The sequence below is a fragment of the Narcine bancroftii genome, chromosome 3, assembly GCF_036971445.1.
Source record: "Narcine bancroftii isolate sNarBan1 chromosome 3, sNarBan1.hap1, whole genome shotgun sequence".
NCBI lineage: Eukaryota > Metazoa > Chordata > Chondrichthyes > Torpediniformes > Narcinidae > Narcine > Narcine bancroftii.
Window position 1 is genome coordinate 300,381,552 of NC_091471.1, and position 6,000 is coordinate 300,387,551.

Below are 6,000 nucleotides of genomic sequence, written 5' to 3' on the forward strand. Positions count from 1 at the left end.
GCACCATCCACCTCAGATGTTCTGCCATTATGATGCTGCATACTCCTGGATAATGAGAGAAGACCGCATTCATGGTAAACTCATTCAACTGGTTGGAGAAAAATTTGTAAGAGCCAAGGTATAAACTTCCAAGCAACTGGACGTTTCAATATAATTGAGCTATTTCTTTGAAATATTTTAATTTACCACTCCCCGTGGGCCTGTTCTTGTCATTTCTCCCTCATTTACATGGGGTTGGCTGCTCAAACATTTGCTCATTCATGACCTTATGTCCCAGAGGTTTTTATCACTGATGGCTAGATTGGAGACTGTCCTTTAAAAGAAATGCACGCGGTTGCTCTAATTAAAGGGCCTTCTGAGTATTTGCAAAATGTCACATTGCATCAGTGAATGAATTCAAGCAGAACTCGTTTTGATTTTGTGAACTATGTAAATGTTAGAAATTAATCACAAAATTGTAAAACTGATTTACACATCTGAGTGGATTGACGAGATAAATAAAACGCCTCAACATTTTTTTGACTCTATTGTTATAAATGATTTCCAGTTTAAGATGAAATATTCAGAAAACTGAATCCAGATGATCTAATGAAAAGACCAGGGAGAGGTTCACATATATTTATGAGTATTAAATCAGATTAAAATGTGCATGTTTTTGTTTTTGTATAAATTGTCCGCACGAGCTGATTTTCTGCAGCGTCATACGCTTTACAAACAGGGACTACATTGAGATGACCTTGCCCATACTTATTAAAAAATACCTTGGAGCACGCTGGATGTGGAGAATTTTAAATCAAATCAGAATATAAAACAACAATAATTAAATCAGCCAAAAGTTTGGAAGCCAATATTTTGTCTTACCTGATTTATTCAAAATACTGCATTCCACCTTACTAGTCCATATTTTTTGCAAATGACGTGTTTTCACAGAACCACAAAGATTAAACCTTACTTTAAAAAATTTCTATAAAATATTTAGTCCCCAATTAAATGATACAATCATGTTTGGTTCCCATTTGTGATAGGTCAATAAATAAAAACTCCTCAACTATTTTAATCTTCTTTTTCTTTGGCTTGGCTTCGCGGACGAAGATTTATGGAGGGGGTAAAAAGTCCACGTCAGCTGCAGGCTCGTTTGTGGCTGACCAGTCCGATGCGGGACAGGCAGACACGATTGCAGCGGTTGCAAGGGAAAATTGGTTGGTTGGGGTTGGGTGTTGGGTTTTTCCTCCTTTGCCTTTTGTCAGTGAGGTGGGCTCTGCGGTCTTCTTCAAAGGAGGCTGCTGCCCGCCAAACTGTGAGGCGCCAAGATGCACGGTTTGAGGCGTTATCAGCCCACTGGCGGTGGTCAATGTGGCAGGCACCAAGAGATTTCTTTAGGCAGTCCTTGTACCTTTTCTTTGGTGCACCTCTGTCACGGTGGCCAGTGGAGAGCTCGCCATATAATACGATCTTGGGAAGGCGATGGTCCTCCATTCTGGAGACGTGACCCATCCAGCGCAGCTGGATCTTCAGCAGCGTGGACTCGATGCTGTCGACCTCTGCCATCTCGAGTACCTCGACGTTAGGGGTGTGAGCGCTCCAATGGATGTTGAGGATGGAGCGGAGACAACGCTGGTGGAAGCGTTCTAGGAGCCGTAGGTGGTGCCGGTAGAGGACCCATGATTCGGAGCCGAACAGGAGTGTGGGTATGACAACGGCTCTGTATACGCTTATCTTTGTGAGGTTTTTCAGTTGGTTGTTTTTCCAGACTCTTTTGTGTAGTCTTCCAAAGGCGCTATTTGCCTTGGCGAGTCTGTTGTCTATCTCATTGTCGATCCTTGCATCTGATGAAATGGTGCAGCCGAGATAGGTAAACTGGTTGACCGTTTTTCAAGCTTTGTTGGGACCAAGGTAAACTGCCTCAGGATCTTCGTGATGCCACCATCATCACCCTGTACAAAAACAAAGGCGAGAAATCAGACTGCTCAAACTACAGGGGAATCACGTTGCTCTCCATTGCAGGCAAAATCTTCGCTAGGATTCTACTAAATAGAATAATACCTAGTGTCGCTGAGAATATTCTCCCAGAATCACAGTGCGGCTTTCGCGCAAACAGAGGAACCACTGACATGGTCTTTGCCCTCAGACAGCTCCAAGAAAAGTGCAGAGAACAAAACAAAGGACTCTACATCACCTTTGTTGACCTCACCAAAGCCTTCGACACCGTGAGCAGGAAAGGGCTTTGGCAAATACTAGAGCGCATCGGATGTCCCCCAAATTTCCTCAACATGATTATCCAACTGCACGAAAACCAACAAGGTCAGGTCAGATACAGCAATGAGCTCTCTGAACCCTTCTCCATTAACAATGGCGTGAAGCAAGGCTGTGTTCTCGCACCAACCCTCTTTTCAATCTTCTTCAGCATGATGCTGAACCAATCCATGAAAGACCCCAACAATGAAGACGCTGTTTACATCCGGTACCGCACGGATGGCAGTCTCTTCAATCTGAGGCGCCTGCAAGCTCACACCAAGACACAAGAGAAACTTGTCCGTGAACTACTCTTTGCAGATGATGCCGCTTTAGTTGCCCATTCAGAGCCAGCTCTTCAGCGCTTGACGTCCTGCTTTGCGGAAACTGCCAAAATGTTTGGCCTGGAAGTCAGCCTGAAGAAAACTGAGGTCCTCCATCAGCCAGCTCCCCACCATGACTACCAGCCCCCCCACATCTCCATCGGGCACACAAAACTATTTTAATATAAACATGATAAATATTGTCTGTTCTGTTGATTTAATCCCTGTCGAGTTAACCAAACATTCCCAGTAAAATTCAGGAGATAAATGGAGGAAGATAAGTGGAGGAAATCATCTATCTAAATTTAATACCAGAGCCCCTATTATGATTTGATCTTGATGTTTTATTGGAAAGGAGCTGATTAATTATTGAATGAATACACAGAATTCGGGGCACTTTTCATTCATGTTCTGCGGGTACAAATGTAAGACAGAGGAACATTGGTGTAGGAAAAACACAAGATATAAACATTGCTGATTTTAACCCTTGGTACAGCTGCTAATTTGTAAATCAAGTTGAGATCATTTAGGCTTGTTTTATGCTCTCATCAACCCCCCTCTCCCCACCCCCCTCCTCCCAATGACTTGCTCCAGAAAAAAGGAATCTAGAATACAGGAAGCTGGTTTGGTTTTAATTCTCTTACATGTTTGAAAATACAACAATGGTATATAGAAATGAATAAATGTATTCCATTAGAAAAAATAACATATTGGTTAAGAAATAATATTGAAATATTCGAACAAGTATGGGAGCCTTACATTAAATACAATAGCGAAAACCTACCGGGAACAAACATTACCTAAGTTGATGGAAGGAGAAGAAAAGAAAAGAATGGACTCAGTAGAATTTCTGGTGTATTTTTGGTGAATGACAACATTGTCTAACTGAATTAATATTAATATACAGAGGGCATTTGCTCTTGGGCTGCATGTGATTATATTTTAATATATTCTGTGAATATCACATTTCAATCTAACTACTTCAAATAAAAAGAGAATATTCTGGAAGCACTCAGTAGGTCCTGAGCACTCCTCATGAGAAACAGAGTTCACAGAGGATCTTTGACCTGAAACATTAACGATTTCCCTCTCCACAGGTGCTGCATGACCTGCTGAGTGTTTCCACTATTTTCTGGTTTTAGTTTGGATCTCCACATCGGCAGTTTTTAAAAAAAAATTTCCAGACTAATTTACACCATTGTTGGACTGTAAATTGTGTATTTAAAAAAACCTTTATCTGAAAGAGTAATTAGCTCCTATTTATGAATCCAAAAGTATAATTGATATCAAACACTTTAACAGTATTTTCTCGTAGCAACACATTGAAATGCTGGAGGAACTCAAATGGTCTCGCAGCGTCCATGGGAGATAAATATATATATATATATAAAACTGATGTGTTGGGCCTGAGCCCTTCATCAGGGCACTTGAATTAAAGAATGGAGAGAGAAAGGAGGAAGAATGGGAGGGGACGGAATCCAGACCAACTGCCAAAAGGTGTTTATTGGATATAATGAGGAAAGCTGCAAATTTATTTTGGTTCTGAGACAGAAGAAAAAAGGGGGAGAGAGAGAGAGCGAGCTGGGTGAAAGACAATGGGGGAAGAAGAAGAGGTTTAGTGGAAACTGAAGAGGTTAATGATAATGCCATCCGGTTGGAGAGTGCTCAGATGGAAAATGAGGTGTTGTTCTTCCATTTTGTGGGGTGGTCCCAGTCTGGCAGTGCATGAGACCATGGACAGACATGCCAGCAAGGGAATGGAACAGGGAATTGAAATGGGTGGCCACAGGGAGATACATGATATTGCAGTGGACAGAGCCAAAGTCTCAATGAAGTGATCTCCCAGTCTGCGCTCAGTCTCTTCGATGTAGAGGAGAACACAACAGGAGCCCCAAATGCAGTAGATGACCCTTGCAGATTCACAAGCAAAGTGTTGCTTCACTTTAAAGGACTGTTTAGGACCCTGAATGGTGATGAGGGAGGAGGTATGGGTGCTAGTAGAGCATCTCCTGCAGTCACAGAGGTAGGTGCCATGGAGACAGTTGGTGCAGAGGGAGGAGTGGACAGGGGACCAGTCCCTGTGGAAGCCAGAGAAGGAAGGAGGGGGGAGTATATGTCTGGTGGTGGAATCACATGGCAGGTAGCGGAAATAGTGGAGGAGGATATGTTGGAGATGGAGACTGGTGGCAAGATATGCGAGGACAGGTCTTGTTGCATGTGGGGACGCAGGCGGCCAGAGCAGATGTGCAGGTAATGGAAGATATGCAGGTGAGGGCCAAGTTGATGGTGGTAGATGGAAAGCTATGTGGTATGAAGAAGGAGGACATCTCTGATACCTTAGCATGGAAGACCTCATCTTGCGATCAGATGGAGGAAGTGGGAGAAAGGAATGGAATCCTTACAGGGGACAGTGTATCAAGGGGTGTACCTGTGGCAGTTGGTGGGTTGTTGAAGATGTCTCCTTAAATGGAGACAGAGAGACTGAGAAAAGGGAGAGTGTTGCTTGAGATGGAGAAATTGAATTTGAGGTCAGGGTGGAATTTGCAACATAGTGGTTAAAGTTGATGAGCTAATCATGGCTGCATGAGGCAACATTAAATGATAACGCAACCGTAGTATCTGCCAGGCATGGTTCAGAAGGCCATGGTGTGAACACAGATCACAGAGGTAAATCATTCAAACTTAAGCCCCAGCCCACCCCCCCCCCCCACCCCCACCTCCATTAGATGTCAAAATATAATCAAGGAAGGAAAAAGGCCTGAAAGGGTCAATCACAAATGATTTAAAGACTAACACAACAAATTTCATGTTTGATGTTCCAGATACTCAGTGGAATTTAGAAGAATGAGAGGGGATAAAATCTGAAGAGGACTAGACAGATTAAATGCAAGAAAAATGTTCCGGATGTTAGAGAAGTCCAAAGCGAGAGGTCACAACCTCAGAACGAGGGGTAAAGCCATTTAGAACTGAAATAAGGAGAAAGTTCTTCACTCAGACTTATAACCTTGTGGAACTCCCTCCACAAAAAGTTGTTGAGGCAGCTTAGTGTTATGTTCAAAAGGGAGTTGGATATGCCCCTATTGTCTTAGAGGTCAAGGGGTGTGGTGAGAAATAAAGAATAGGGTACTGAAGTTGTATGATCTGTCCATGATTGTATTGAATGACAATGCATGCTGAAGAGCGAATGGGCCTTATCTATGCCTTTATGTTTCTTAAATATAAAGCATAGAATTGCTATTAGGAAGATTGAGTAAAGTGTTGGAACTGTGAGGTATCCCTGCTTTACAATAGTTCATATTGGGATTGGTCCATTTTGGATCCAATGAGAAAGATTATGGCTTTGAACTGCTGTAAGATAGAAACAAATTTATTGGTGTGGGGCAGCCCTATTTGGAGAGGATGCCCCAAGTTCCTTCTCAACTGCAAATTCCTTCTCAAAGACCCC

At 42.7% G+C, this 6,000-nt stretch overlaps 1 long non-coding RNA gene across 1 annotated transcript in view; it reads left to right on the forward strand.

Moving 5' to 3' along the window:
* LOC138756530 (uncharacterized) overlaps positions 1-5,591 on the forward strand; it is a 76,142-nt gene extending 70,551 nt beyond the window's left edge. Inside the window, exon 3 of the long non-coding RNA XR_011353132.1 lies at positions 5,378-5,591. This is a non-coding gene — a long non-coding RNA (uncharacterized lncRNA). The remainder of the gene's footprint in view (positions 1-5,377) is intronic.
* Positions 5,592-6,000: the final 409 nt, after the last annotated feature.